This window comes from Microcebus murinus, chromosome 11 (assembly GCF_040939455.1).
Source record: "Microcebus murinus isolate Inina chromosome 11, M.murinus_Inina_mat1.0, whole genome shotgun sequence".
Classification (NCBI taxonomy): Eukaryota; Metazoa; Chordata; class Mammalia; order Primates; family Cheirogaleidae; genus Microcebus; species Microcebus murinus.
Window position 1 is genome coordinate 96,639,886 of NC_134114.1, and position 12,208 is coordinate 96,652,093.

Genomic DNA, 12,208 nt, shown 5'->3' on the forward strand with positions numbered 1-12,208 from the left:
AAATTAAAATTCTTTGTAGATTAGCAACTTTTGTAAGCGAAATTACTTTTGTAGGTCTTCAAATTGAGAAGTTTAAATGTCTTCTTTAAATTGTTAAAGCCAAGAGAATGGAAGATGAGCAATTGGAAGAGCAAGCTTAATTCTGTGATTCTGCCCTTGAAGAGAGAGAGAGAGAAGAAAGAAAGGAAAGAAAGAAAGAAAAGAAAGAAAGAAAAGAAAGAAAAGAAAGAAGAAAGAAAGAAAAGAAAGAAAGAAAAGAAAGAAGAAAGAAAGAAAGAAAGAAAGAAAGAAAGAAAGAAAGAAAGAAAGAAAGAAAGAAAGAAAGAAAGAAAGAAAGAAAAGAAGAGAGGATGCCTGACATTAGATGTTACAAATAACAGTTGTCATATTTGGTTGGATGTTGGCTGATTAGAGTAGTGATTTGCAACACGGATGTGAGACTATGCCACTTCACCCCAGTTCTCACACACATGTTCATCTATTTTTATTTATGTCACAAAATTCTTAGGAATTTTAAGAACAGTATTGCTCACGATTCACTTTGATTTTACAACATAAAATATTCTGCACAAATACTTTTCACAAGGGAATAAAGAAAGGAGGGGGGTGAACATCATGCAAACAAGAGGCTGATTTCCAGAGAGGGAGTTTTGAGTTTTAAAATCAGTTAAAGCTGAATCACCTGGGAAACTTATTTTTTTAAAAAACTCTGATGCCCAAGTCTCCTCCCAAACCTATAAAATCAGAATCTACAGGAGTGAGGTGTTGGTACAAGCTCACGGTATAATTCTGGGGCATACTATTAATAACAAAGTTTGAGAACCACCATTTAAGATGACTGGTCTCTAAATCAGGATTCGTTATCCACTAGGTGGTGCCAAGAATTCAAAGATGGAACTTTCTGGCACGGAATATATTCCCCTCTGAGTATACAGTGTACTCATTTTCTTCCCCACCATCTTCCAATCTCCCCAATATTAAGAAGAGGGAGACTAAAATAAATATTTTGCTCAGTGTCAGCTTAGTGGCTTTTTCTTGACTCCGTTTTGGTCACAAGGCTTGTCTTGAGGGGGCCTGGTTAGGAGGCTGCTTCAGCATGCCTCTTCCCCTTAGCTTTGTACTTTCTCAGTGGAAACATTTAGAAGAGGAAAATCCACTGCAAATGGCCTCATCAGCAATGAGTGATTGGATGAGAATTACATGACAAGTTCCTAAGAACCACATTTAACCATTTGTAGTTTTGATCCCTTCCTTTCCCAAAAGGCATGACTTAAAATGTACCAGAACTGTCCATTTATTTTTTTCTAACTCCCCTGATTTGGTGCAAAAGTATTTGATGATTTTACTGTTTTATCCTTTCTTGGTCCTCAGGTTTTTGCACATTTAAAAATCCTGTGCAGATGATAATCTCATTCCAAAATTTTTCTGAAGATTCCATGTGTTTGAAATCTGGTCAAGGACATTGTGTTTCTCAATGGTGATATAGCACCTCTTGTATATTCCTGGATACAGCTGGAACCCATTCTACTAAGTGAAGTATCTCAAGAATGGAAAAACCAGCACCACATGTACTCACCAGCAAATTGGTATTGACGGATCAACACCTAAGTGGACATATAGGAGTAACATTTATCGGGTGTCGGGAGGGGGGATGGGTATATACAACCACAACGAGTAGGATGTGCAACGTTTGGGGGATGGACACGCTTGAAGCTCTTACTCAAGGGGGGAGGGGGCATGGGCAATATAAGTAACCTTAACACTTGTATGTACCCCCATAATACGCTAAAAAAAAAGAGGACATTGTGTTTCTTACATGTGTTTACTTTTGAATATGCATTGAACAGAAATGGCTAGAAAGCAAACGAGACAAATGACGTATTTCTTTTATTAATCCTTTCTTAGTCCATTTGTGCTTCTATAACAAAATACCTGAGACTGGGTAATTTATAGAGGACAGAAACGTATTCTCTCATCATTTGGTGGCTGCAAATTCCAAGATGAAGCCATCAGCATTTGGCAAGAGCCTCCTTGCTGAGTCCTCGGGAGGAGGGAAGAAGGGCCAGCCAACTGAGCACTCGATGAAGCCTCTTTTATAAGGGCCTTAATTCCACTAATGAGGGAGAAGCCCCCATGACCTAATAACCTCTTAAAGGCCCTGCTTGTTAATATTATCATATTGGCAACCCCTGAATTTTTGAGGTTTCATTAAAACCCAAACATTCTAACCTTCAAACCATAGCAATCCTACAAATATCTACTGAGTAACTATATGTACCAGGCGTTGTGATGCACGCCGGCCGGTGTAGGACACGGGGTTGGATAAAACAAACAAATAGAAGCTCTCGTGGATTCGCATTCTAGTTGGGAGAAACATACAGAGAAAAAAAGGAAACAAATAAATTAGCAAGATACTGGTAGCACCAGTCTTCTTATTAATAAACAATAAAGCAGAGAGATGTGATAGCTTCTGTACAAGATGGGATTATTTTTGACATTTTGGTCAGAGAAGGCATCCCTGAGGAGGTGACATCTAAGCCAAGACGAAGTGATGACGACAAGAGCCAGAAGTCAAGCCATGCAGGGAGAGGGCAGAGCAGAGCAAAGCCGGGCGGGAGCGAGCCCGGTGTGCTGCAGATCGGGAAGAAGATCTGGTGTAAGGACCCAGGAGCCAGGCGAGTGTGGAGATGTAGGCAAAGACCCGACCAGGGCCATCGGTTGCAATTGAGACTTTATTTTTAGTGAAAGGGAAAATCATCAGAAGATTTTGAGAAGTGTAACATGGTCTAAATATATATATACATATAACATATATACATTAATATCATCCTGGCTCCTGATTGTAGCGCGCACACAGGCGGAAGGAGCAAGAACAAGGGGAGTATTGCTGCGATAGTCCAGGTGAGAGACAAGGCGCTGGGACCCGAGCCAGCAGTGCAGGTGGAGAGAAGTGGCGATTCTGGCTGTGTCCTGCAGGCACAGCTGCGAGAGTTGCTGACCGACTGCAAGTTGGGAACCAGGGGATGAGAGAAATTAACAGCACTGACTTGCTGTTTGATCAACCAGGAAGCTGGGGAAACCTTTCACTGAGAAGGGTAAAATGGGATGAGAAAAGTTTTGGAGGAGAGCTGAGAATAAAAATTCTGGTTTGGTCACACTAAGTTTGAGATATTTATTTAATAGGGAGAAGTCAGAAGGGAATTATGAGATTTGAGTGTTGTCAGCATATAAACAGTATTTGAAGTTTTAGGGCTGGATAATACCACTTAGAACAGTGGTCCCCAACCTTTTTGGCACCAGGGACTGGGTTCATGGAAGACAGTTTTTCCATGGACAGGGAGTGGTGGGGTGGGAGGGTGGCGGTGACGTGCAGCTGGATCCTAACAGGCCACGGACCAGTACCCCGTGCCGGGCCATGGCCCAGGGCTTGGAGACCGCAGACCTCGAGAACGTGTGGGGAGAGAGTACCCAGGGCTGATCCCCTTGACTCCACATCAGCGCTCCATTGTCACTCTCTCAACAAGGCTACCAGAAAAAAATAATAATGTGGTTAAAGTCAATATTGGTAAGGTGAGAATAATACTCCATATGGTTATTGCAAGGAGTAAATGGGGGATATACAAAATACCTAAGACAGTGCCTGACAGAGTAGCCAATCAATAAAATATAATTTTTTCCCCTCTATTTCCTTTCTTGGTAAAAGTGGACTCTGCAGTAAGTTGCAATAGAACTAAAATCTCTCTATTGGCTCAGATGTTTTTGCAGCCAGAAGTCTTAAGAATCATCTCACTCTCCAAAATGAGATTTTTCCTACAGGGTATTAACAGTTTTCTATGATCTCCATCTCAGTTAATAAAGTTGAATACATGTCTTGAATGCAGACCTTCACAAAGGTCTCTAAGGGACAGAAATCATATTAATATACAACATTTTCCAACTTTCATACAGGCTAGAGAAATTGTCCTCAGATCACAGTTTAGGGAAGTGCTGATTTACCCCAAGCCAACATTCTACGTTTGAGAAAACCAAGGCTAAGGGAGATAAAGAGACTTGAGCCAAGTCCCAGAACCACTAAAGGGCTCTGACGCCAAGCTTGAGCTCTTTATTCTGGAACATACCATCATTATGATACTGCTTATTATTTCCAAAGTTACCTCAACTTTCCCACCAGCCTTCCCCTCTGAGCAGCCTCCTCCTGCTTTTCCCTAAGACTGAGTGTATGAGGTGTCGGGTTAACGAGATACCTAGAGCGGGCCGTAAGTTCCTTTATTTCTCCAGAATGGTATCCCTGTCGTTTAGGAAGAGTTGCCTGAGTAAGAATGACTTTGTTACATATCCATACTATGGAGTAAGAAGTATTAATAGATGCTTATTCATTCTTTAAAAAAAAAAACACACAGGCACAAGATAAACTGTTATTTATGGCCTCACCTCCAATCACATGTGTGACTTTGGATCCATCTCTGGCTGTTATTAATAAAAGCAGTAAAGTGGGGGTTCATATTTGCTAAACCTTTGCCCTGTAACTCAAAGTTTCTAAGGCAGCAGAAAATATCTTTACCAGTGATCAGAAGAACCCTGGACTAGCTTTCTTAAAGCAACAGTTTCTGTTTTGCCCTAATTTCTTTCCTTGCCTGTAGAGTTACACAGTGGGGAGAAAGGTCAGAGCTTTGCCAAGTGCCTTTCCCATCACAATTTTGCAGAGAAGAAAACTGGAGTATGCAGACACTAAACCTTAGTTTAGTGTCCAAAGGCCTTTAACTTGTTAGGCACAAGGCAGGGTTGGAAGCCAGGTTTGCCTCACACTAAAGGGGTGTTACCACTCAATGAAGAAAGCTCGGTGCAGTTGATGGAGGAGTGAGAAGGGCTTGAGGTAACAGATGTGAGAAGAGTGAGCAGTGGGCACTGCTGTGACCTTTACCCTAGGAGGCCACAAAGGAGAGGGAGAGTACAGAAGGGGAGGGGGCAGGAGGTGGGCACGTGGTAGGTCTAGCAGGTATGATTTTGAGATCTTCAATAGCTGTCACCTACCCTACCCTAAAGCCACTTTCCCTAATTTCTCATGACAGCAGGCCTCTGAAGCGTGTCAGGCTGTTATTTCAGAAAGATCCACTGCACTCCCTAAGTTCCCCCGCCAGCCCACTGAATCTGAGGGCATTCTCAAAGTTACCTTTGTTTAGTTCAAGCAGTTGACAACAGTTAAAATGTAATTGCCCCTGGGAGGAGCCATCATTGTCTTACCCTATTGGCGACATGAATATGGGATCTGAAGCAGTTAGCTATTGCTGTGTGACAAACCATCTCAAAACATGGGAGCTTAAAATAACTATTATGTTTCATAGGTCTGCAGGTTAGCAGGGAGTTCTGCTGGTCTTGACGAGTTTAGGTTTTGTCTGGGCTCATTCCTGTGTCTGTAGTGACGTGGCAAGACAAGTGGCAGCTGGGTGGCCTGTGACAGCCGGACAACTCGGCTCTGTTCCATGTGCATTCACATGGAGAAGACCTTCAGTTCAAGCGTGTTGTCATGGTGACCCCAGAGAAGCCAGAGAAGAAGCAGAAACACACAAGGCTTCTTGAGGCCTGGACTCAGGACTATCACAGGGCCACTTCTGCCACCTTCTACTGGCCAAAGCAAGTCGCAAGGCAATGCCAGCCCAGGTTAGAGTGGGTGGGGACTACAAAGCTGTAGGGCAAAGGGCATGCATGGGGTCATCAATGCCTTCACTCTGCCCCACTGTGACGGCAAATTTTGATTGAAAGAGAATAGAGAATAAAAGTTATTTGCATTCTTAATAATCTCATGCATGGAAATCTCTCATTCAATTACCTAGTCTTGAACTCAATTGCACTCATCCTTCTCATTTGTAAATCTTGATCTTAGTATTTCCTATACAAGTAAATCATATCCCCACTTACTTTTTTTTTGCAATCATCTTAGACTAAATTGAATGAAATCCTTTAAAATATTGAATCATTTGAGTTCAGCCAACCAGATTTTTGTTTGATACAGAGTAAAAAAAAAGACTTCAATGGCATTTCATCATTCTTCTAATTCATGAGCAACTTTAGTGTCAGCATTAGTGACATGGTGGAATAGCTAAAAAGAAAAAAGTGAAATAAAAGAAAAAAAAAAAGAATGAAAAGATCAAACTCCCTGTGAATTTGCCTTCCAGCACGACAGGTTTATCATCAGTAAACATTTATCGAGTCTCCACAGTGAGGAAAGAACATGATGAGTATAATGCAAAACGTGTTTTAGAAAGAAAAGTGTGTTCTGATTACAGCAAGCACGGATGAGACGTGGGTGATAAGACGCCAACGCTGTGCTGGGTGGGTGTGTTCACTTCATACAACACATAGTCATGACCTTATAGGAGTTGGCTGAGCACCACTTGGGGCGATTCGGGGTGGACCCTTCGAGGTAGCCTCTGCCCACTGTCTCCTGAGGCAAGGAGAGACATCAGGATTGCAGTAAGACATGGGCCATTGTGAGTGAAAGGGTCAGTGAATGTGACCCCAAGTCAACATCAAGATAAGACGCAGCTCTTGAGGCGAGGAGGTAAGATTATCTCAGGAGTCACATAGAACGTTTCTGAGCAGACTCTGAAAGAGAAAGCTTCTGACATAGCACGTGTGGAGGCAGAACAGTCCACTTGGCTGCACAGGCCGTCACTGGCCAGGTCTGGAGTAAAGGCCAAGTTCCTTCCTGGTGCTCTCGGAGCTCCACGCCAGCTGCTGGCCTCCGAAGATGTGGGGGCGCCAGCGGGCCCTGCCAGCGAAGAGGGGCGCCCAGCGGACGTTTCAGGCGCAGCGCTCGCCCTGGAGGAGCGTGCTCCAGGGGAGGGACGGGCAGCCAGTGGACCCACACGTGGACTTGTAAGTGACAGGTCTCAGACCTGGAGAAAAACAGCTGGGGGTGGAGTATTACCTCTTTGCTATGTAAAAGTTCCGTTGGTTTCTCAAGGGCAGGGTGTCCCCACATGGAGAATGGCTTTGGTTGCCAAATGGGGGCATGTTCCTTGCTTATCATCAGGAGCTTGGACAAAGCAAGAACAAACCCACGCGCTTGCAGGTCCTCTGGAGCCTCCGACACAAGCACATCTTGCTCATAGGCCTAGAAGAACTGGCAGCGTTTGTGGGTTTTCATGTCACTCAAGCTGAAGGAAGGAATGCAAGCAGACAGGGACTCTAGCAATGCTAGGAGAGGCTCGGAAGGCACTGCAGCAGTCTAGACAACTGTTCAGGAGAACTCAGTACTTCCCGTCTCAGTTAGGGGAAAACAGGATAGAAATACACACTCGCTAAGTCACACTTGCGCTGGCAACTCTGTAAAGTGTTGGTTTTAAGTTCCTTTTATTCTAGAAAGACAAGTTTGGTTTTAGGTTAGGTTTGTTTGAGTTCCTTGTAAGTAGGCATTATGGTTAGGCTTTTGGTTTTTTAGCTTTTACTTTGTTTTCTAGTTTAAATTTTGTAAAATTACTAGCAGAGTACTAAATACATGTGTAGAGATACTTAATTTGTTTAAAAATTTCTCTATCATTGAAACTATAATTGCTTTAAAATCTCTCAAAGAATCCCATATTCAAAGGATAAAGAATTCTATTGGAGTGTCATTAGAGTCAGCCCACACCTAAGGCAATACAGAGAATGTCTCGAGAAAGACATTCAAAGGCACCACCTTGGGTACACATGAACACTGTGAAGACAAACACTGTCTGTGGGGCATAATCAGAATCTAATAAAAAATGTAAAATGAGTGAGAAAATTAGGAACTTTATTTCCCTTTTGGGGAGACTGTGTAAAACAGAAAGAGACAGGGCTTTGGATTTTACAAACCTGCATTTGAATCTCAGCTCTGCTGCCACTTAACTGAAAATGCAGACTAGGAAAAGAGACAACCTCTCTTGAGTTTCAGTTTTCTTATCTCCAAATGGTGAAAAACATACCTATTTCCTGGCATTCTAAGGAGGATTCAATAAGCTTCTATATGTAAAGTGTCAGGTTTATGGAAATTAATATATCAATTCCCTCTGCTCCTCATTTTCCCTCCCTGAAAATCTCACAAGAAACACTGAAACATGGTAACTCGGAGAAACTGCCCACAGCACTACAGTTCCCATGACAGCCCACCCAATCCTCAAACCCTACCTCACACTACAGAGTTTTCATAGGTGCATAGGGAACATGTCAAATTCAAACTCTGATTTACCAAAATGACATCTTCCCTGTGTGGATTCATCCCCCTCGTGGCTGTCAAGGAGTTGGTAAGCATCCACATCTGGGTTTGAGTCTCAGCATTGACATTCACAAGCTATGAGATAATAGATCAGTCCATTAGACACTCTGAGCTTCAGCCTCCTCCTCTGCAAAATGAGTGTAAAAACTTCCTTTGAGATTCATTCCCAGCATTGCCCATGAACATGTTAAGAAGCCTACCTACCACCATCACCACAAATGTGGTGACCTTAAAAAACTATTGCAGGATGAATGCTAAATTGAAGACATGTATATAATCAATAACAACATAGATGCTCATAGCATATAAGACTCTTTCACTTATTTATCTTTAATTAATTTCATGTCTTCTTAATGCCTGAAGATTTTGTAAAGAATTCTCATCATCAGTGTTCCTTGTTATTGCCATTGTTACAAATACGTGAAATAAACAACTACCTAGAAAAGTATGAGTTCAGGATTATCAAGAAGGATTAAAGGAAAATACCAAAAGTCCTGGTCTTGGACTTATGTAGTCATATATAAAAGAATAAAAACAGAATGTCTTCAGAGGGGACAGAGTTGATCGAATTCACCAATTTTGAATAAGTTTCTACTTATATTGTTAAAATAATTAGTTATCCAGAAATAAACACTAACATTTATGGTTACTTTTCAACAAAAGAGTCAAGACAACCCAATGGGAAGGGAGTAGTCTTTTCAGCACTAATTCCAGGACAACATGCAAAAAAATGAAGTTGGACCCCTACCTCACAACATGCACAAAAATTAACACAAAGTAGATCATAGACATTATACGTATGTAAGAGCTAAAACTATAAAATTCTTAGAAGAAAATATGCAAGTAAATCTTCATTACCTTGGATTAAGCAATGATTTCTTGGGCATAACACCAAAATCACAAGTGATAAAAGAGAAGATTGATGGGACTTTATCAAAATGAAAAGCTTTGGTATGTCAAGGGACACCATTAAGAAAGCAAAGAGACAACCTATAAAATGGAAGAAGGTATTTGCAAAGCATATGTCTTAAGGAACTCATATCCAAAATATATAAAGGACACAACTCGATAATAAAAAGACAATCCAATTTTAAAATGGACAAAGTATTTGAATAGATTCTCCACCAAAGAGGAAATACAAACGGCCAATAAGGACATGAAAAGATGTTCAACATCCTTAGTCATTAGGAAAATGTGAATTAAAACCATAGTGAAACACCACTTTACACCCACTTGAGTGGCTACAATCCAAAAGAAAACAAATATTGTTGGCAAGAGAAATTGGAACACTTATCTATGCTGGTCACAACATAGAATGTTACAACCAGTTTGACAGTTCCTCAAAATGTTAAATATAGCCATTTCACCCCTAGGTGTGTAATCGAGAGAATTGAAAACATATGTCCAGGCAAAAACTTGTACACAAACGTCCATAGCAGCTTTATTTATAACAGCCCAAAAGTAGAGACAATCCAAATATCCATCAACTAGATAATAGACAAAAGAAATGTGACATATCCATACAATGGAATATTATTTGTTCATAAAATGGAATAAAGTACTGATATACGCTAAATGGATGAACTTTGAAAACATTATGCTAAGTAAAAGAAGCCCGTCACAAAAGATCACATAGAGCATGATCCCATTTACATATGAAATGTCCAGAAGAGGTACTTTCTCTATATATGAGACAGGAAATGTCTCACAGAAAGTAAATTCGTAGGTGTGCAGCTGCCTGGGGCACAGTGGGAATAAGAGGGATGGGAGTGACTGCTCTTGGGTGCAAGTTTCTTTGGAGAGTGACGAAAATGTTCTAAAATTAGATGATGGTGATGGCTGCACAACTCTGTAATGTCCCGAAAGCCACTGAATTATACACTTTCAACAGGTGAACTCTGTGTTATGTGAATTATATGTTAATATAGCTATTTTAAAACTCCAAAAACAGATAATCAGTTACTTTAAATAAGATCCCATGCTTTTATTATAAATGTCAGTAAAAATAATTATAAATATTGGTCAAAATAAATATAACAATTTGTTGAACACTTATTATGTTCCAGGCAATATTCAAAGTATTTACAAACACTAGCTAATTTATGTTCTTAACAAACCCATTTGATAGGTACTATTATTCCCATTTTACAAATTAGGAAACTAAAGTCTACTAGTCCTAGAGATTTTCAAGTCCCCCAGCATTAAGTGGCACAGTAAGAATTCAAACAGAAAGAGTAAGCATTTTTTAAAGAAAATATGTGTTGGCCTAGAATCCAATTCCAAAATATGGAAAGGAAATCCCTGAAATTCAGAGAATTGGGAAAATTTTTAAATATCATAATTAATTACAGAGCATAAGAAAGCTAATGCCTGAGAGTAAAATGTATGTGTGTGTGTTATGTATAAGTATGTATGTGTATTGCTTCACACAATAGCAGTAGAAAATAGAAGACTGTCGGTTGTGTGATCACTTCCCTCTCTTGTCTTCTATAAAGACAATATCAAACCACAGACGGGCCATTGCTGGGGGCAGTCCCTGCTATGTCTCCATTCTCTCATGCCTCACCTGGGGGAGGAACTCTGCATAGCAGCGCAAGGTGAAGAGGACCCAGATCACAGGGTCAGGAGTGAAGGCTGAGGCAGGAGGCAGTCCTAGCTCTCCCGCTAATTATTCATGTGACTGGGTAGGTCATCGTCCCTTCTAGACACAAATGATGTATCCATAACATGAATTGTTTAAGTAGATGAATTCTAAGGTCCCTATTGACTCTAAAATCTCATCACCTATCGTCTAGTTTCTAGACTAATCTCAAAAACATCTTAGCCAGTGGTATGTTTACTCCCACACAAATCTTCCTCAAATCTGTTTCTTGGAATTCTCCAAACATATCTTTGATTCTGTTTGAACTACTCTGGACTCTGGTGCTCCTGCTGCAGGGAGGGGACAGAAAAGATGTGTTTGTGCCTCGCTTTGAATGGTAAGGCCTCTCAAAAACAACAAAAATACATTTAGTGAACATTGGATATACTTTCAGAATTATCGAATGATTTTAACAATCCTTTAGAGTATAAAACATAGTTTTGATGAGGATAAAATGTGAATTGTGATTATCTGTGGGGGATAGGATACATCAATAAATCAACAGAAATTTTTACAAACAGCATGTTTAAAATCAACTATGTCAGCTCAATTTATAAATTTACACAAATATAATAAAGCAGTTAAAAGACTTGCCCAAGTTAGAGCCAGGACTCAAATAGGAACTTGGGTTTTCAAATTTCTTACCCTTATATCACAAAGACCAAGTAAATGAAAAGAAAGTTTGCCCTGTCTGATCTTGTCATGTTTATTGGACCTGCAAGACCAGTTTTCTAATCTTTCTAGGGGTAAAACTCCCCCTAAAGTCATGACTTGCTGCAGATTATAACAGTTTTTTGTCAAGGGTAACATATATCTTTTCTCTGCATCCTCTCAGAGAAGGATTCATAACTTTGAGGAAGGAATTAGCCTCTTCTCCTTTTTATCATAGAAACCACAGAATGAAGGAGTTCGAGGAGAGAGGAAGGAACTTTAGATGTGGACTAGATAGTCTAAGACTTAGACTGGAATATTCTAGGCTGCTTGGCTGGGCCATTGTCACCAATGTCAACATTCCATGGGCCCAGATTCTCAACACTCACTCTCCCTCTGGGATTAGGTCTTCCACAAACCACATGCAGACACTCAGTGACACCACTGAGAAAAGCAAGTAACACCTTTCAATTATATTATATTAAGGTTCCACTCAACACTACTGAAAATATGACCAGCTGCAAAATCATAATCTTCATCACCATCAATAGCATTTTCTGAATACTCACAGGCTTTATACTGAACTTTACATGTACTGTGTATCATCAAGTCTTCACAACAGCCTTTTTAGGCAGATGCTGTTGTTATTCCCATTTTCACAAAGGTTTGGAGAGGTTAAT

The 12,208-nt window shown here is 40.5% G+C and overlaps 1 long non-coding RNA gene across 1 annotated transcript in view; it reads right to left on the reverse strand.

Annotated features, from left to right (window-relative positions):
- Window positions 1–3,147: 3,147 nt before the first annotated feature.
- LOC142873760 (uncharacterized) overlaps window positions 3,148–12,208 on the reverse strand; it is a 54,620-nt gene continuing 45,559 nt past the window's right edge. The window contains exon 3 of the long non-coding RNA XR_012921731.1: window positions 3,148–3,525. This is a non-coding gene — a long non-coding RNA (uncharacterized LOC142873760). The remainder of the gene's footprint in view (window positions 3,526–12,208) is intronic.